The sequence below is a fragment of the Papaver somniferum genome, chromosome 9, assembly GCF_003573695.1.
Source record: "Papaver somniferum cultivar HN1 chromosome 9, ASM357369v1, whole genome shotgun sequence".
Taxonomy (NCBI): Eukaryota; Viridiplantae; Streptophyta; class Magnoliopsida; order Ranunculales; family Papaveraceae; genus Papaver; species Papaver somniferum.
The window spans coordinates 109258144-109280397 of record NC_039366.1 but is presented as its reverse complement, the minus strand read 5'-3'; positions in this window follow the sequence as shown (position 1 = coordinate 109280397).

The window sequence follows — 22254 nt, the reverse complement described above, 5'->3', positions numbered from 1 at the left end:
TATCTAACACCCCCACGCAAGTGATGGGTCTATGAAGGATCAGAGACACTGAGCTTGAGCCGTAAATGATGAAACCTGGTAGTAGGCATCCCCTTTGTGAAGATATCAGCAATTTGTAATTGAGTAGAAAGAAAGCTCACTTCCAAGCATTTAGAAGCCATTAATTTTCTGAAAAAGTGAAAGGCTTCATTCTATTATGAAAAATAGGATTTGCAGTTAAGTATGTTGCACCCATGTTGTCACACATAAAAAAGTAGTTCAGATAAAAGTGACTGTACCCACATTATCTCAGAAGTTGTATCAGCTAATACCATATAATCTTCCTTTGTACTGGATCTAGAAACTGTCTTTTTCTTTCTAGAACACCAAGAGATCAAGTTTGGCCCCATAAAGATTGCCATGTCACTAGTAGATCTCCTGTCAGATAGATCACCAACCTAGTCTGCATCTGGAAAAGCTTGCAATTGTATTGTATTGAAGTGGACCTTTTGAAATGAAGGCAAAGAGAGGCTGTCCCTTGCATATATCCGAGAATACGCCCAACACCTATCCAGTAAGCTTCAGAGGGTGCCTGGATATGTCGACAAGTCCCGTTAACTGCAAAGTATATATATGGTCTTGTAATTGTAGCATATTGAAGTGCATCCACTAGTACTCCTATAAAAAAATGCATCCTCAAAATCTAGAGAGGTCGAGTCAGGTAAGACTGAAGCAAATTGCGTAGAACAAAACTTAGAACACTCAATTTTTTTTGGACAGTAAATTGGAGATGTATTTCTCCTGAGAGAGAAGAATTACATGAGCGGATTGTTTAGCTTGACTACCCAAGGAAAAAAATGTAAGGGTCTCAAATCCTTGTTTTCAAAATCATTTCTCATAGTAAGAATAAGATGATTTACTTCTGATTGACAACTGCCAGTGACTAGTATGTCATCCACATAAACAAGAATATAGATAGTTGCAAAAGTAGTAACTCTGTATAATAGGGAAGTATTAGTCTTTGAGAAATTTGAAAAGACGAGGGTACCTAAATACACCACAATCTTTTAATTGTCCACCTATAAATCCTTTACCGAATGTGATCGTCTATAGACAGAGTTGAGACAATACAACAAATTCGGTCCACACTTCATGTGATCGTCTATCGATACGAGATTGATACAACACAACAAAAAGGTCACCTGTGTGATTGACTATGGATACAAGATCGAGACGATACGACAACAAAGTGTGCACTTGATAATAGATTCGGTAATAACCAAAACTCTATAGGATCAGTATCAAGTGTTACGGAATTAACGTACTAGTGCAATTTACTTTAAATTATATAAATCAAATAAATGCGGAATAGTAAAGTAAATGGCACAATAAGATTTTGTTAATGAGGAAACTGCAAATGCAAAAAAAACCCCAGGACCTAGTCCAGTTTTGAATACTCTCATAATTAAGCCGCTATACAAAATCTAACACCAACTTCGTATAGTTGAGACCAAGCAGACTACCCATAGCTACTTAGTTTTTTCAGTATCCCTGCGCCTTCGACTTCTAGAGTCACACACGTGAATAGCAAGTCCTTTGGAACATATTCCAAACAGCAAAGGAAGAATCTGTTTGCTAACCACTCTAAACAATCTTGCTAGAATATATGTGAGTTGTTGACAAAGGCTCTTCTGTTTAATCAAATAAACTCATTTGTCTTGTTAGATCAATTTAAATATTGATAACCGAAATAATCAACCTATAGATTCACAATCAATCAATATAGATCTCAAACAAAAACTATAAATCTATGCTAATCTCGCGCAACTAATCAATCAAGTCTATCAAAGATAAACCGATTCTAGTTGGATCCCAGCCGATCAAGGTTTGTGCACTAAATCCACAAGATACGCAAACTAATAAGAATTCTTCTCCATCTTCAAATCTTCTATTGCCTTCAAATACCTGCACAACAACACTTGAATTCTCTTATGATCAATCAAGCACAGAACGGAGTCTGTTAACAATGGATTGTCACAATATGTCTTTAGATCCTAAGATGGTTCTAAAGATCTCGTCGCTACTTTGATCTAGTTTGAGTGAGCCTTATATCAGAAGAGAAGGTTCTCAAGAATAAACAAACTAGGTGCAATCAAAGTTACAACAACCGTTAGTCAATCAAATCAATAATCGAAAACTAATAACACTGCAATTATCTAGTTTCCCACCAACGGTACTCGTAGAGCTTCTTAATCCCACAGAAGTCTTTAAACGAGCGGTCATAAGAGATTTCTCATAATTAGGGTACTTTCTTCTCGGAATAGACGGCTCCACCACAAACTACAAGAAATGAAGTTTGCCTGGCTCTTAGGATAGTTTGCAAGAAATACAAACTCAAGTATTTATAGACCAAGGTTGTGAAGGACCGCGAAATTACGCATTTGGCGCGTCACCCCGTAGGCCATAACTCCCCCGATGCGCCATTGATGAAGCTACGATCCGAGCCTCATCCCTAGGCAAATGTACGTTCATCTGCCTTTGCAAGCATGCCCGTGGAGCATGATGTGGCTAACTTAGCTTCCGCACCGTTCCAAACTTACCCTTGTCCGCAAAAGGGTGTAAGGCCATAAGGACAAAGACAATGCATATTGCATGCATCACTGGCTATGCCTCAACGTAGGAATTTCATCACTGAATTTCATATATAGCTGAGCAACCGTCGTACTGCCGAGTCTTGTCCAGGCATAAGTCATTCCTTGGACTTAGGCATAGGCCATTGCAGGCCTCATGTCGTACTTTCCTTAGGCTTATGCAAGCTCCGCTAACTTGCATATCGATGTAGCTTACCTTCGAGGCCATGCCCAATGCGTCATTGGTACATGCCTAAATTGAACGTCTTGATAGGAAGTATGAGCATCCACTAACTGGCATTCAACTTGCCTCATCAAGTCTGTCCACAATCATCTCTTGCATCGAGCTACCGGTCTTAGATGATATGAGGGGCCAAAGTGTTGGACCGGCAATGCTGCAACTCATTTCGTCTGCCTACGTACCCTTCCCTACTCTAAAGGGATCAAGCACATACCGTAGTTCATCCACGAAGGGACAGTAACTTAAGCCAAACTCGTTTGCAAGGTCGTTGCCAAGAAATAATGGTAATGGCCTGGTCCGTATAGGCCGTTCCGTCAAGATGCGCAATGATTATGCATCATCGGGTCCGCGACATGGCATAGTTATGCCTTCACATCATATGCCTCATTGGCAACGCTACACAACTATAAATGAGGCTTACACATCATTTATACTCTTCCAGCTAAGTTGTGAAGCTTACTTGGTGCGCAAGTGCACCTTCAACTCACTACCCCTCCCTATATAAGTCTTAATAGAATTTCTACAAGTATGGAAAGGGGACCAAATTAACATGACTGCTTCATTGTTCATTCGCAATGATTGCGTTACTTCGCAATGATTGTGTCTATAAGCAATGATTGCGTACAATGAGTGCGCAACAATCGTTCGGCCAGCCCTCTCTGGCCTGATGCACAATGATTGTGCGATATTAGCTCTAGGCCAATAACCTTCATAATGTGCAATGATTACGCTACTGTAGATGATGAAATTTGGATAAAAGGCAAAAGTGTCATTTCAACCCTATAGACAGAATTCAACTCTCACGAGAGATATTAAGCCCTTGGTCCTCAAGGAATCTTTAGCCACGATTCTAGTATACATCCCCGCGAGACACTGCTGGTCGTGATTCCGTGATTCCTAGCGCACATCCTCAACGAGATACTGATGGTCACGTAGGTTCTGTAGAGCGTAAAATGTCCCCGACAGACTTATGAACCAGAACAACCACAATTCCAGCATGTTTTCGTGAGACACGGCTGACTGTTATGCCATGATTCCTAGTATACGTCCTCAACGAGATGCTGCTGGTCATATAGGCTCTGTAGATGCGTAAATACGCCCCCGATAGACTTATGAACCAGAGCGGAGATTTGCATATCTCCCGTAAGCACGACACACCCTATTTGAGATCAAAGATTGATTCCTAGTACATCATTGCGAGATACACTGGTCATATCTGCTCTAGGCTCTGACTCGACTTACTGAGGTTTCCGGATAACTCCTAGGACATCCCTGCGAGATACGCTGGTTATTTTACCTCTTAGCCTTTTTTGACAGACTCCTAGAACATCCTTTCGAGATACACTGGTCTTATTGGCTCATCATATGGACACACAGTTGATTCCTAGCACATCTCTGCAAGATACGCTGGTCAAAGGCGAGTGAGCCAAAGTCTCGCAGAGACATTAAATCGGGCGTACAAAGCCTTTTCTCTCTCTAGGCCGAGTCCCAGCTGACCGCAAAGAGATAAAGATCCATTAAGAAAATCTTCGGAGAGATTTTTGAACCGTCCGCAAAAATCTCAAAGAGATTCAAATCTCTCTGCAAAAATCACAGAGGGATTTTTGAGCCGTCAGCAAAAATCTCAAAGAGATTCAAATCTCTCTGCAAAAATCACAGAGGGATTTTTGGGCCGTCCGCAAAAATCTCAGAGAGATTCAAATCTCTCTGCAAAAATCATAGAGATTTTTAAGCCGTTCACAAAATCTCAGAGAGATTCAAAGCTCTCCTCAAAATCTCAGAGAGATTCAAAATGATAAGCACACACTTACTTAGTGCTCAAGCCTATTTCTCAACCTCTCAAACACGCTCACGGCTAGTAAATTGAGCCTGAATTGTACATATTTATCCAAAAACGTGGATAAGCTCTCTTGAGCTCCGCATGCTCAAAAAAGGGACCCGCAAACAATAATACGGTCTTCACATGACATATGTGACCGGCTATGGAGAGAGGGAGATCATCCTCAGCTCCTCTCACACTCTGCACACGATTCCTAAGGAGTTCCATACCCTTTCACGTGACTCATCCTAGTCATTCTCACAAATCAGAGAATATCTCTATATCTTGGCCAACTCGTCTAAAGAAAATATTTCTCTCTCAACACATCATCACAAAGGCTGACTCAGCTTCACACAAATGGGGGGATGAAAATTAGGGTTTTGGTCTGGCAGTCCACGACACGTGTGAGAAATACTCGTCTTATTTCTCACCGTAGAAGAGAGTAAAGGCGGTGGAATAATGAGATAAACTCAACCTAGTTTATCCCTATTCCTGAAGAGACGGGAGAATTGTTCCGCACGGCACGAAAAGCAATCATTATCTTCACCGACTTGAGATTAGAGAATTCAGCTATAAATATGTCATCTATTTTCCAATCTACGTTGATCTTTCTCATAACCTCTTAGAGTAATAACTTGTTCTCTGATCTCTCTCTTCATCTGCTTCCCTCCCTAAGACCAGCTCTAATCCTTTTTCCCTATGACTGAAGCAGCCTTTGATCGGCCACTATGCATGGTTTAGGCGAAGACTGTTCATGCTCAACCTCCCGTAACTCACTTTCAGAAACCCTAGAATCCCACTTCTAGCCTCTCTCATATTTTAGGTAACTACATTTTGGCGACCACAATGGGAGGTTGTTCACTCAGTTATAGATATCAATCATGGTCTCTTAGGAAGGAAGACAATTCCACCAATCCAAACACAAAAAAACATTCCATTGATCCAGTCTTTGTAGATCCCTTATAGGCTTAGCCAAGAGAGTTATCCCCACCAGCACTTTCTCTCTCGTTCGAGTTTGACTTTAGTGAATAGGTTAGTGCATCCCGGGTCACATGGATCTCTTCATGTATAACAAAACGCCCTAGTAACCAATTTTCATAAAAATCTACCGCTAATCCTTGAAAACGTTGGGTAAGGGCAAAGGAGAACTCCCGGAGACTCAACATAATCTTGCAAAATCTCAGATCGACATCCAGACTTATCTGAAGACGCCTTTAGAGTTATTAGAAGGGATGGATCCAAAAAATCTAGATCGAGTACACGTCTTCTAAAGAATGAGTACTAAAACTGCTGAGAATAGCACTGACGGAATCCTGCAATCAATCTCACCGGAGAAGATAAATCTCATTACGAACGCGACAGAGCAAAGGAGCAACCATCCATCCGTCCTTATCACTCTCAAGGACCTCAAGGACCAGATGATGCTCTAAACTTAAAGATTATGACGAATATTTGTTCCAAAATTCGTTTAGGTCAAGGGCCCTCAACCTGAACACAGGGGACTCGGTAAGTTTACTTCACTTTACTATTTTACTTATAACTCTTTCATTTTGTATCCGATTGACCTAGTTATTTCTCTGTCGGATTTGTCTTTTTGTCGTCTACAAGATAAACTTAGCAGAAACTTGGAAAGGCTCCAAGAAATCCGTGACCTAGTCAAAAGCATTGCAGATCCACGTAGGGTCATAAACCGCCAAGAAAGATACATGTTGTCTCCCTTCCTGCTCCAGAGGATCGTGACAAGAACACGACAAAGTATGAGGCGAAACTAGATCCCAAGACGAGGCTCAACCAAAACTCAGTTTTATCCGAAGACGCAAAGCCGCTGGTCGATATGCTATCTCAACACCCGTCTTGTCAGAAAGAAAAGGAGTCCTAGCGATTGTACGACTAAGTCTCGTACGCTACAAGGGTCTTACCTCATTTTCCAAACATCCCGAGTCAATGGGAATCCCTAGTCTTATATCAAACTGGAGACTATCAGAGAATCGTGCGTCACATACCTCCATGGCCAACAAGAGGTGGCCCAGACATCCACTTTTCATATAACAGATTTAGAAGTGATCAGCGCAGGAATCTTAAAAGATCGGGACACATCAAGACTATTCAACTCCCCAAACCCACAACACAACATATTATTACTTGGGATTAGGTGACTAGAGATTGGTCTTTAAAATCTCGAAGGGGACTTATCTCGAGAAAATCTCGGATCTAAGTCTGGTCTCGTCGAATTATTCTCCGTCAGCATCTATACTCAACAATTGCAACCATGTCCCGGATCCTGACCAAAGATAAGATGTTTTAGGGTTTTATACGCGTGCACCAGAACTATATCAAGTAAAAGAAACATTCAAATTATCCCTTAATAATAAACGCAAGCAGGAGCAAACTAGGGTTCAAAATCGGCTTGAAGAGAAGTTTATAGTTTTCACTCTACTCAGACGCGACTCAATACTTTAGTCACATGACTTGACGAACTAAGACAAATGGGTAGAGAATTCGAAAACACACCATTGACAAAAGTATTCGTCCATGTCTCTCCTACCATGTGTTAAAAGGGCATGATGTTTCAATACACGATCCAAGAGATATCATCAAAATACTTGAAGGAGTTGTTGCTGAATCTCTGGATTCCCGAGTTCAACTTCACATGTGCTTACTACTGACTAAATAAGCTCAAAATTTATATTTTTCACTGAAATCAGACGTCAAACGATGTTTCTATAATCTTAGGAGTGAAGATCGCGCAAGGAAGGTCCTCCTATTACGAATTTAACTTAGGGTTTTCCCTACTCGCATACTTGACGAAGCAATCTAGGGTTTATATCAAGTTCAAACTCATGAAGGTCCCCTTCCTTTAACAGATGCATACGGAAATGTTCAGAGAGAGAAAATATCAACCCCGAAGAAAATCATCTAGCAAAGGCCCTTAGAGAAAATCTGTTTCTTCATGTTCAGCTGCTTCACTTCGGCCTCTGCATCTCGAGCCGCCTGTTTAGCATGATCCTACCATACGCAACTCATATTAAGAACCTCTCTGAGCTCAATCCACACAAACGGACCCTGACAGAATCAAGCCACTCTCGCAACCACCTCATATTGAAAGCAGAGATTCTCACAGGTTGTCACCGAGTTTCCCAGGTTTACAAGATCATCAGAAGCAAGACCGTTCAAATATAATCATTCTCACGATATAATCCGTCTTCCGCCTCATCCGCATTCTACCAAGGTCGAACTCATTCTCACCATGAAGAGTACTCTACAAACAAAGACAAGATCAGTAAGGCTGCAAAGTTCAAACTACATAAGTTAAAATCAAGGGAGCAACAACACAGGACTATGGTTTGATTTACATGAAGACCGATCTTTTCCCCTAAATCCTTGTCCTCTCCTAATCTCTTCAAGCATTGTCTTCTCCTAATCCCTTCAAGCATACCCTCATGCCGAGAGTCCTATACTTATCAAGAAATCCATCTCACATATCAATAGATACTCGTGGATTTGTTTGGGTTCACACTTTAACAAAGTATCAAGGGAAATACGTTTTCTTCACGACAAAGGATATTCAACAATATTCGATGGTGTGCTCTGTTTTTTCGGGTTTCTTTTACGCGAGAATTACTGAAAGCTGGGGATTGATGGGTGGCTGAAGCATCGTCAAGAGAAAATATTTCTATTGTATTTCCAGCAAGTACATCTTGAGTCTTTCCAATGTCATGAGTCTACAAAAACAAGATGGAATCAAACAAGGTATATTGAGATATGAAAGTAAAAAATAAGCAAATTTAGGTTTGGTGACTGAATTTGTTTCACAGGTGGGATCAGGGTTCACGGAGACCAAAGCCACGTATTATAAGGGAAGTTAATAAAGTCATAATACCCCAGGAGGAATACTCAAGGCGTCACAACATGCAAAGGATCAAGGAATATGGGAATCCTCTTACAATTAGGATTTCTGTACACTGCCATGAGAAAACGCGGTAATTGACGCAAATTCGTAAGGAATTTTGGAGTAATGTCTTGAGAAAATATGTTTATCTATGTCTCTGCTACAAAAAATCCAAAGTGCGCCTCAAACGGACAAGTGATCTAGGAGATGTGGTCCCAACATAGAAGTAAGCACAATCTGAAACGCTTCTGAAATTCTATACGGGATTCCTGATGACAAAAGTACGTGACTTGTTGACTGACCTACACAACTCGGAATTGGGTCATTCTTTTTGTTTTGAATAGATAATTACTTTATATTCTTAAATTGGTGTTGGGAGCTCAAATCCGACATCGTATGAAGATTTTACAGCCATTCTATGCAAGTCTCTCACAACTGAAGTTTTCTGAGGAACACCCAAACGAAAAGTCCCGATACAAACAGAACGAGTAGAAGAAGGGAAGAACGACCTCCATAAATAGGTCACGCCCAAAAGAGATGGAAAAGAGTTTTATTTTCAAGCCTAGATCAAAAGGGAAGCCATCAATAAAAAGGAAAAAGGAGTTGGAGCTAAAAGAGGAAATCAAAAGAATTTGGGACAAATAAGGAAACCAAGGTATTTTCTCCTTTCAAAAATTCCTCCAAGCCATGTCCAAGCCTTTCCTATGCGTGGGAGTAGTATTCTAAGACAATAAGACGTCACTTATTCTCTCGTAATTTTCGGAGGGATAAAAATTTAAAGACAATTAGGGTTTTGAGGAAAATAGCCCTAATTTGGCTCAAATAAGGAAACCAATGCCTTTTCTATTTCCAAAACTCTTCCAAGTCGTATTCAAGACCTTTTTCATGCGTGAGGATGCTCTCCTAGGCCAGTGGGACGTTATCTGTTCTCTCAGAATTATTTTCAGAGGGATCGAAAGTCGAACATAATTAGGGTTTTGTCGAAAAGCCCTAATTTCAAGAATTTTGTGAAAAGGAGTTTACTCTAAAAAGAGAGGAGACCGAGCCTCTCCCATTCTTTTAGACGGTTACCTAAGACTCTCTCAATCCCTTTTATCTCATTTCTCTTCAACGAAAACGAGCTCATAAGGGATTTTGACCAAAATACCCTTATATTGCAATTTTGAGTATTTCGAAGAAGAAAACCTTGATACGGCTAGAGACCGACCAAGCTCTCATATAATCCTTCCAAAGGCCTCGTGCACGTGAATATTTAGTTTTCTAAGTGTCCAAAGAAGAATGGGGTTGAAACGAAATCCAGAAAAGCAGAATTGTAGAGAAAATAAAGGGAATCTGGCTCAAAACAGGGAATTCAGGTTCATGATTTCCAAAACCAGGATCAGAGATGCGCTAATCTCTCTTTCAAGACGTTACTATGCTTAGGGAGGCTCCATATATCTTTTATGCCAAAGAAAAATCAGGCTCATATTGTTTTTTGACGAAAATACCCTTGGTTTCAAAGATAGGCATTTTCTCTCAGAAAAGGGGTGTCTGATTGGTACAAGGAATTGAACAAGTTCTCAACATGCAAGGTGATGACCCCACATGAAGTATGCACGCCTACCAAGCCTCTTAGACCATCTCCATAGTGTCTGAAGGAGTTAGACGCGAACAAAAGAAAAATTAGGGTTTAGGTGAAGTACAAGCTTGAATTCAAAATTTGCCCGAGATAGGGATTTCGAAACTTCAAAAGTTAAGTGCATGTCTTTGATCACGGCTCTTCACCAACATCAAGGCCATCCAAGAAACCGTTTACAAACTCTCTCTTCCCCAGACACCCGCCTGTACAAATTCGGAATCTCAAGGATGCACAAAGAGAGAAAATTAGGGTTTTGTCCAGGTAAACCCTAATTAACAGATTCCATTCGTTCAAAACGTAAATTTTGTCCCATCAAGACTTCATTATCATGTCATTGACGTTCAACACAAAGTCTCAGGAAGTTTCAAGGTCCAGAATCGATTTCAATATCAAAGCCATAACGATTGAAGGCTAAACATGGGATTCTGCAAGTCTAAAATGATGAACGAATTATAATTGCATACGAACTATTTGTTACCATCTATATACTCATCATAGAACAATCAAGGTTCTACTATGAGTAGGGGACTTAATGTAGATGGTGAAATTTGGATAAAGGGCAAAAATGTCATTTCAATCCTATAGACAGAATTCAACTCTCACGGGAGAGATTAAGCCCTTGGTCCTCAAGGCATCTTTAGCCAAGATTTCTAGTATACGTCCCCGCGATACACTGCTGGTCGTGATGCCGTGATTCCTAGCGCACATCCTCAACGAGATACTGCTGGTCACGTAGGTTCTGTAGAGCGTAAAACTTCCCCGACATACTTATGAACCTAAACAACCACAATTCCAGCATGTTTTCGCGAGACGCAGCTGATTGTGATGCCATGATTCCTAGTATACGTCCTCAACGAGATGCTGCTAGTCATTTAGGCTTTGTAGATGCGTAAATACGTCCCTGATGGACTTATGACACAGAGCGGAGATTTTCATATCTCCTGTAAGAACGACTCACCCTATTTGATATCAAATATTGATTCCTAGTACATCATCGCGAGATACACTGGTCATGTCTTCTCTAGGCTCTGACTCGACTTACTGAGGTTTCCGGATAACTCCTAGGACATCCCCGCGAGATACAATGGTTATTTTACCTCTGAGCCTTTTTTGACAGACTCCTAGAACATCTTTTCGAGATACACTGGTCTTGTTGGCTCATCATATGGACACACAATTGATTCCTAGCACATCTCTGCAAGATACGCTGGTCAAAGACGAGTGAGCCAAAGTCTCGCAGAGACATTAAATCGGGCGTACAAAGTCTTTTCTCTCTCTAGGCCGAGTCCCAGCTGACCGCAAAGATATATAGATCCATTAAGAAAATCTTCGGAGAGATTTTTGAGCCGTCCGAAAAAATCTCAGAGAGATTCAAATCTCTCTGCAAAAATCACAGAGGGATTTTTGAGCCGTCAGCAAAAATCTCAGAGAGATTCAAATCTCTCTGCAAACATCACAGAGGGATTTTTGAGCCGTCCGCAAAAATCTCAAAGAGATTCAAATCTCTCTACAAAAATCACATAGGGATTTTTGAGCCGTCCGCAAAAGTCTCAGAGAGATTCAAATCTCTCTGCAAAAATCACAGAGAGATTTTTAAGCCGTTCACAAAATCTCGGAGAGATTCGAAGCTCTCCTCAAAATCTCGGAGAGATTCAAAATGATAGGCACACACTTACCTGGTGCTCAAGCCTATTTCTCAACCTCTCAAACACGCTCACGGCTAGTAAATTGAGCCTGAACTGTACATATTTATCCAAAAACGTGGATAAGCTCTCTTGAGCTCCGCATGCTCAACAAAGGGACCCACAAACAATAATACGGTCTTCACATGTCATATGTGACCGTCCATGGAGAGGGGGAGATTATCCTCAGCTCCTCTCACACTCTGCACACGATACCTAAGGAGTTTCATACCCTTTAACGTGACTCATCCTAGTTATTCTCATAAATCAGATAATATCTCTCTATCTTGGCCAACTCGGCTAAAGAGAATATTTTTCTCTCAACACATCATCACAAAGGCTGACTCAGCTTCATACAAATGAGGGTATAACAATTAGGGTTTTGGTATGGTGGTCTACAACACGTGTGAGAAATACCCGACTTATTTCTCACCGTAGAAGAGAGTAAAGGCGGTGGAAGAATTACATAAACTCAACCTAGTTTATCCCTATTCCTGAAGAGACGGGAGAATTGTTCCGCACGAAACGGAAAGAAATCCTTATCTTCACCGACTTGAGATTAGAGAATTCATCTATAAATAGGTCATCTATTTTCCAAGCTACGGTGATCTTTCTCATAACCTCTCAGAGTAATAACTTGTTCTCTGATCTCTCTTCATCTGCTTCCCTCCCTAAGACCAGCTCTAATCCTTCTTCCCTGTGACTGAAGCAGCCTTTGAATGGCCACTATGCATGGTTTAGGCGAAGACTGTTCGTGCTCAACCTCCCGTAACTCACTTTCAGAAACCCTAGAATCCCACTTCTAGCCTCTCTCAGATTTTAGGTAACTACAGCTACAAGCTCGAGGCCCCCGGGCTAAATGCACCTCACTATGCAAAGGAATCTTTAGATGAAGCTTCATCTCAGGCCATGGCGCATCTTTTAGCATGCGCCATGCTAAAAGTGCGGGTGTTACATTATTACACCCTTTAAAGAATTTCTTCCCCGAAAATCAACCAAACCAGGGTTTAGATTCCTTAAGTACTCGTCCCATACCAAACACTCAGGAATCCTCAAACTCACAGGGACGTTTGCCAAGATTTTGGCAAAATCCAACATGACAAGCCATTCTTTCTGCAGTACTATATGGCCCATTGCCAGAGTAGTTGGATTCACCGGTCTTTTACCGTCCCCAACCGTTTACTCCCCCAGAATGCTAACTTCCCGCCCCAGACGGCATGTCCGCAGGTTTTGTCAGACATTAGCATGGCATCACACTCCGTCCCGGACGGGTGAGGGGTGATCAGCCCAAATGCCATAGTAGGATGGATACCAGCCAACTGTCCCATACAGTCTCCGGTGGTCAAGTGCCTAAATTGGACAAGCAGTGGCACAGTACTGAGCAAAGTCTATACTTGCCGCACAATTGTTGGCCTACCCTACCAACTTGCGCATAAGATGGCCTACCAACCAACTTAGAATTTCCTTCAAGGAAATACTCGCTAATGAGTCCATAAGCACAGTCTAGAGTTATCTCAGAACTTGCTCTGATACCAACTGTGACGGACCGGGATATTACGCCTTTGGCGCGTCCCCCCGCTGGCGGTAACTCCCCCGATTCACCATTGATGAAGCTACGATCCGGGCCTCATCCCTAGGCAAATGCACGTTCATATGACTTTGCAAGCATGCACGTGGAGCATGATGCGGCTAACTTAGCTTCCGCACTGTTCCAGACTTACCCTTGTCCGCAAAAGGGTGTAAGGCCATAAGGCCAAAGACAATGCATATTTCATGTATCACTGGCTATGCCTCAACGTAGGAATTTCATCACTGAATTTCCTATCTAGCTGAGCAACCGCCGTACTGTCGAGTCTTGTCCAGGCATAACGCATGCCTTGGACTTAGGCATAGGCTATTGCAGGCCTCATGTCGTACTTTCCTTAGGCTTATGCAAGCTCCGCTAACTTGCATATCGATGTACCTTACCTTCGAGGCCATGCCCAATGCGTCATTGGTACATGCCTAAATTGAACAACTTGATAGGAAGTATGAGCATCCACTGACTGGCATGAAACTTTCCTCATCAAGTCTGGCCACAATCATCTCTTGCATCGAGCTACCAGGCTTAGATGATATGAGGGGCCAAAGTGTCGGACCGGCAATGCTACAACTCATTGCGGCTGCCTAAGCACCCTTCCCTACTCTTAAGGGATCAAGCACAGACCTTAGTTCATCCACGAAGGGACAACAACTTAAGCCAAACTCGTTTGCAAGGCCGTTGCCAATAAATAATGGTTATGACCGTTCCGTCAAGATGCACAATGATTATGCATCATCGGGTCCGCGACATGGCATAGTGATGCCTTCACATCATATGCCTCATTGGAAACACTATACAACTATAAATGAGGCTTACGCATCATTGATACTCTTCCGGCTAAGCTGTGAAGCTTACTTGGTGCATGGTCCGCAAATGCACCTTCAACTCACTACCCCTCCCTATATATGTCTTAATAGAATTTATACAAGTATGGAAAGGGGACCAAATTAACATTTGTTTCATTTTTCATTCACAATGATTGCGTTACTTCGCAATGATTGTGTCTATTCGCAATGACTGCGTACAATGAATGCGCAACATCGTTCGGCCAGCCCTCTCTGGCCTGATGCACAATGATTGTGCGATATTAGCTCTATGCCAATATCCCTCATAATGCGCAATGATTACGCTACAAGCTCAAGGCCACCTACCCAACTGACCTAATGCATCATGATGATGCAACATTGGCCTTTTGCCAATATGCCTATGCAATGTGCCTTCCTTGGCACCAAATATGGCCCGGTCTAAATGCACCTCACTATGCAAAGGAAGCTTTAGATGAAGCTTCATCTCAGGCCATGGCGCATCTTTCAGCATGCGCTATGCTAAAAGTGCGGGTGTTACAAAGGTTGTTTGGACAACCAGAAAATTCCAAAACCGAAAATATTCTCAAGATATGTATTAAAGTACCTAAATTCGGTTTTCCTATTTCCAATTAATTTTAACCAACATTTCCGAAAACTCTCATAGAAAAACTCTATTATTAGTCTAATACATTAACTAATAATATTTTTCCAGAGGATGTGCTTTAATTGCTGGTAATTAAAACATATATCATGAAAATCATAATTAAATGCTTTTCACTTTTTCGGACCAGGGATCACCTTGAGTATCAAGGAATATCTTTGAACAATAAATGATAAGAGTTATGTACATGTTCAAATATGTCTACATCTGGAAGCTTCTCATCTTGACAAACCCAAAACCCTATTTCACACACATCATGAAGAAAAATGTGAACCATTGATATTGTTTTTGTACATGGAACTGATTAAACCATCACTCCAAGTATGTTGTGACCGGTTATAACATGACTCCCAATACAGGTTGTAATCGGTTACACCATATTCCACAAATTAGTTTGTGACCGGTTACACCTTGCTTCCCGAGTTAACTTGTGATCAGTTACACCTTGCTTCCCAAAGGTATCTTGTGATCGATTACAACTAACTTCCTAATTCATCTTGTGACCATTTATACCTTGGTTCCAAAAGTAACTTGTGACCAGGTACAACTTGCATTCCAATATAGATTGTGATCAGTTACTCCTTGATTTTCAATGTAGCTCATGACCGATTACAACTACCTATATTATATAGGCTATTACTGGTTATACCTCAAGTCTCAACAAAGTTAAGATAGGTTCTACCAAACTCATCTTCCATTGGTTATCCAAAAGATATTCAATGAATAGCAAGACCAATCATGATTTCCATTTCGATTATTGAAACAAGTTCATACATCTACTTCCTTAAACTAATGTAAAGATACATAGTTTTCTAGGATGAAATCACACCTATATAATGCTCACATAATCAAATAACAACATACAATATATTATGTCGATGTCGTATTTACGAAGTTCCAAAAGATAAGCGTTTATACTTCGTAATATGTTTTCCTTGATACTTTGATCATACTAGTATGACCAAGACTCACTACTAGAGTATTATATACAATATATACATCTTCGCATGTTATGTTTTCAATATAGCACGACTTGAAGTATATGTTAGGAATGGAAACAAGATCAAGTCAGTATTACTAACTTCAAGTGGAAGGATGATGTCGTTGTAGTCGTTACTTCTTCTCATTCTTCAGGTCTGCGGAGTAGTAATACTTGTATGTCTCAACATTCCTAGACTTTCTAGTCTAACCTAAACGAAGTTGACTCTAGTATTTAATCAAGCGACTATAGATGAGTTTTGATACTAAAATATGACAACCAAACTTGAAATACCAACGCTTGGTGGGTTCCACCGAGCTATGCTCTAACAATCTCCCCCTTTGCCAATTTTAGTAAAAAACTCTTATCACATATGGAGCTAAACGAATTACAAAATAACTCATTCTTCATGCGATTGATTCCAAGTTTCGACATCACAATAACCTGCATATATTCAATAAATAAATTTCGTTGTTGACATTTCAATAACAAAAGATTTCCCTCCCCCTAAAGGCAAGCTAGGTAAATATTCAATCCGAACGTCTTTATTATTCCCCTTTTGTAGTCTAAAATACTACACAACATAATGATATGTTTGTCCCCCTTAGTCTATGCTTTACTCTTTCGTTGGATATAACGTTTAAGCATAATTGTCATTTCCTAGTGATTAAAAATCACTTGTTTACTCCATATATTTCTCCCCCTTTTTTCATAAAAATGACAAAGGTTCGAGCAAACAAAGGAAAAACCGAAAGGATCTTACAAATCTATAAGACTTGTACAACCTATAAGAGTTAAGCACGAAGGTTACACATACCATATTAGATAACCAATATTAAAATCGAAACTGCAAAAGTAATTTAGTTTCAATATGTTATCAAGGAAACAATTTCCCAAAGCAATTTTCCATATAGTCTAACAAATCGACTAAGATACTTAATTCTATTGTTGAACCGATTGCGTATGTACAATCGCTTGTGCAAAAGTAATTTAGAGAATCAACAAGACTCAATTAATTAAAAGTATATCAACGAGTTTATATCTCTCTCTTGATTTGATTTCCTCAAACAAAAAATGCGAGTACTAATCAAATACAAGGAATAACTTGGATGGTACCAAAGACCAATATCCAAGTATCAATAAATATCAATCAACAACCGTTAGGTCAGATTCTCCAATTGATTGATCTAAAGCACAACTTGTATTATTTCAATTATAAAGATAAAACAATATAATGCGGAAATTGAAATAACACAGACACCAGAAATTTTGTTAACGAGGAAACCACAAATGCACAAAAACCCCGAGACCTAGTCCAGATTGAACACACACTGTATTAAGCCGCTACAGACACTAGCCTACTCCAAGCTAACTTCGGAATGGACTGTAGTTGAACCCCAATCAGTCTCCCACTGATCCAAGGTACAGTTGTACTCCCTACGCCTATGATCCCAGCAGGATACTGCGCACTTGATTCCCTTAGCTGATCTCACCCACAACTAAGAGTTGTTACGACCCAAAATCGCAGGCTTTGACAATAAACAAATCTGTCTCACACAGACAAGTATATCAAAGGATCAATCTGTCTCCCACAGAAAAACCCTAAAGTTTTGTTCCGTCTTTTGATAATAATCAAGGTGAACATGAACCAATTGATAATAAGGTCTTATATTCCCGAAGAACAGCCTAGATTAATCAATCACCTCACAACAATCTTAAACATATGGTAGTGAAACAAGATGTTGTGGAATCACAAACAATGAGACGAATATGTTTGTGATTACTTTTTATATCTTGCCTATCGGAGATATCAAATATCAAGCCAATCAATCTGATTGTACTCGTACGATAGAAGATGCAAGATCAGATCACACAACTACGATAAAAGTAGTATCGATTTGGCTTCACAATCCCAATGAAGTCTTTAAGTCGTTAACCTGGTTTTAGAAGAAGAAAACCAAAAGTTAAAGGAGAACCGACTCTAGTACGCAAACTAGTATCACGCGTAAGGTGTGGGGATTAGTTTTGCACAATACTAGATGCCTCATTTATATAGTCTTTCAAATCAGGGTTTTGCCTTGGTAACAAAGAAATCAATATTCACCGTTAGATGAAAACCTGATTTAGATTCAAGCTAATATTTCTCAACCGTTAGATCGAAAACTTATCTTGTTATACACAAATGAACTGCACGCTTCTAGGTTTGTTAACCGTACCCAAACGTATACATTGTTGGTTCAACAATAGTTAACCAAAAGGTTAGCCATATGAGAATTTCATATCAACCATGTTCTTCTTCACCATAACTAGTTCAAATGACTTAAATGAACTAGTTAGAGAGTTTTTCAATTGTAAGGAAATCTTATGTAACTACACAAGACACAATTGAAGCAAAGATGATTTGATTCACTTGAATCGGTTCATGAACTTTTATAGCCACGGTTTGCAAACTGCATTCCTTAGTCTTTTTAAAGTTTAAGTTCAGAAATCATCTTCAGATATATAACCTTCTTAAGTTTGCACACTAGGTTCGCGGACTTACGCAACCGGACAGAGTTTACAAACTCCAGCAGAAATTCTCGGGATGAGAACTTCGCCGGTTCGCGGACTGGGTTCATGGACTTAGCTCACGCAAGTAGTTTGTCAACTCCAGCAGAAATTCTTGGGTTTGAGAACTTCAGCAGTTCGCGGACTGAGTTCGCGGACTTGGCACTTGCCATTCTTCCGATTCTCTTGATCAACAAAGTTCGCAAACTTTGGTTCAAGGAATAAGACTATACATAAATGTGTTTCCACAACAATGTTTATTCCATCATTGGTTATGTAATCTAAACTCTCATTTCAATCATTGAAACATTCTTAGAGGACGTTATATAATTGTTACACCATTTCTCGTCAAAGCAATTTTCAAGACGATTGAAACATATCATGACTTCCGTCACTAGTTAAAGATAAACTTGATCGAAGCGAAAAGCTTACCAACACATATTTCGAGATATATATAGGAGAGGTATACTCGGCTCGAAATACCAAATGTTTATAATCTAAGTCTATATATATTACATACAGCTTTTTGTCTCAAGAAGTAAGAGATAGAGTAGATAGACTTTTGAGTGACAGATAAGTTCAAGTCTTCACATACCTTTTTGTCGAGAAATTCCACCGGTTCCTTGAGTAGTTCTTCTACTTGTATGATGAATCGCCATGAAGTCCTTGATCTCAACTACACTTTATATCCTAGTCCGAGACTTAGCTATAATAGACTAGAAATCAAGACTTATAGTTTTGATCACTAACATTGACAAACATGCTTGAGATAGCAACGCATGCGAGTTCGACCGAGAAATGCTCTAACACTAATTATTCAATAGAATAACTTAGACCTTTCCCTTTAGACAAGATAAACACTAGGTTAGTTAACTAGTTTTTCTTGTCAAGGAATTCGATTAAACTTGAATAACCGAATCCTCCAATTGATAAGTCTAACTAAGATCATAATTAACTTAGTTTCTCTTATTCGGAATCAAATGGACTAAACAAATGACCCTATAATTTTTTTAAGCCAAAAACAATTGATACAAACCAAAATAAGTTGACTTGCAATTGTTTTTCTTAACCGGAAGCAATTGAAACAAAAAAATCACTATAGCACCACAATTGCACCGAATTTCTTTAAGCAAAAACACTTGATACCCAACGATAAAGAAGATACCAAATCATAAGCCAATAAATTGACCCAGTTTTTCTTAACCAGAAACATTTGAATCATATAAACTAATCCATACACAATAATAGAACATATCAATTGTACCGATTTGTTTTTTTAAGAAAAACCAAAATATATGCAATATAAACATGCTTTTCTTAAACAAGAAAAATTATTAACTAACAAATAGAATCGTTACCTCAATTTTCGCAGCCACTTCTCCCCAGAAATATATATCATTAAGCGCAAGCTCAAATAAGAACTCTCCCCCTATTTGTTGTCGTCCTCTCACAAGAGCAAAAGAACAACAACAAAAGCAACCTTTACCAGAGAAAGGTTGAATCGGTTATAACTAATGCATGCCAATAGCAAAAGTTGAAACCTGAAACACATATGTTATGCTAAACACAACTTATGTAAACATAAATTGATTATCAACATATTATGACTTTTCACATATGAGTTTCAATCGGAACACCGTATGATCCTATGATAAAGCCTACCAACATGGGCTAGAACTTAATCCCGCTAAATCAAAAATCCATACAAATTACAAGGGAATTCACCATATGAGAATGAATACTAAGGTCAATAAAAACCGAAATCAGTCATCTTCGGAGTAATACTTGTATGTCTCAACATTCATAAACTTTCTAGTCTAACATAAACGAAGTTGACTATGGTATTTAATCAAGCCACTCTACATGAGTTTTGATACTAAAATATGACAACCATACTTGACATACCAACGCTTGGTGGGTTCAACCGAGCTATGCTCTAACAGAACTGAAACCACATTTCAGTAAGAATGTGCTCAGTCTCTCAAACTAGGCTCTAGGTGCCTGTTTGAGCCCATAGAGTTCCTTCTTGAGTTTACACACATAAAAAGGAAACGGTTTATCTGAATATCCATGAGGTTATAACATGTAGACAGTTTCCTTCAAATTACCATGCAAAAATATATTTTTAACATCAAGTTGTCTAATCTCCCAGCCCTTGTAGAGAGAGATAAATAAGATCATGCACATTGTAGTGGGTTTTACCACTGGGCTGAAGGTACCCTGATAATGAATACCTTCAACTTGATTGTACCCCTTTGCAACCAGTCTATCCTTATACCTTTCTATTGAGCCATCTACATTTCTCTTAATCCTAAAGATCCATTTACAACCAATAACATTTGATTTTTATCATGAAAAACTAATTCCCAAGTACCATTCTGCAATAATGCATTGATATCCTCATCCATAGCAACTATCCATTTTGGATCTTTACAAGCCTAAGAATAACATGTAGGCACAATGATGTCTACACAAACAGTTTGAACTTCAGAAGCAAACACTTTGGGTTTTGAAATTCCCATTTTCCCTCTTGTAGTCATATAATGAGCATTAGTGGTAACTTGTACTGAAGTTGAAGCAGATGATAAGTGGGGAAATGCATGTAACTCATTAAGATGAATATCATCTGGGTTAGGAATACCAGTGACCACAGGTGTAAATAAAGTATGTGAAGCATCTGTTGCAGAGGGAAGAACTGACATTGTTGACAAAGTTGGTACATCTGAAGGAGCTTGCTTAAAAAATGTCGCATAAGGAAACATATTCTCATCAAATATTACATCCCTTGAGATTATAATTTTGTTGGTTAGTGGACTGAAGCACCCATATCCCTTGTGCAAGTGACTATAACCTAGAAAAATGCATTTAACAGATCTTGGATGCAACTTATGATTGTTAAAAGATCTCATATATGGATAGCAAGAACAACCAAAAGTTTTCAAGAAATTATAGTATGGCTTGAGATGAAAGAGACATTCCAAGGGAGAAATATGTTGTAAAATTGGTGTTGGCAGTCTATTTATAAGAAAGTTTGCAGTTTCAAAAGCATAAGACCAATAAGATAAAAGTAAGCCAGCATGAGAAAAGATTGTTAAACCAGTTTCTACAATATGTCTGTGCTTCATCTCAGCTGTTCCATTTTGAGCATGAGGACAAGAAACTCTATGGCCTATTCCACAAGAATCCAGGTAAATAAACACATTTCTGTATTCTCCACCCCAGTCTGATTGAACAAATTTGATTCTTCTATTTAGTAAGTTTCCTACATGAGTTTAAAACTTAAAAAATGTTGGTAGCACTTCAGATTTGTAAGCCAGAGGATAGAGCCATGTAAATCTTCAGTAGCCAATGAAGGACATATAATATTTGTATCTATTGATAAAACACAAAGGAGATACCCATATATCAGTGTGGATAAGATCCAACGAATCAATAATGATGTATTTGGTCCTTTGGATCTCATTCACACTGTTGTATGGGTATTTCCTTTGTGTTATATCAATGGATTCAAATATTGTGTATCCTTGATTGTACCAACGTTGTCAACAATATCAGTTCTGCCCTCTTCAACCGATGCTTCAGATACATTGTCTACACCCGTGGTCACATGTATTCCTAACTCAGTTGATATTCTTCTTGATGACATAAATACATTTTCTCACATGTCATCTGCTCCAACTTCAGCACAACTTACCATTAATGCTCATTCTAAGACTACAAGGGGAAAATGAGAATTTCAAAAGGTGTTTGCTTTTGAAGTTCAAACTGTTTGTGAAGACATCAATGTGTCTACATGTTATTCTGAGGCTTTGTAAAGATCC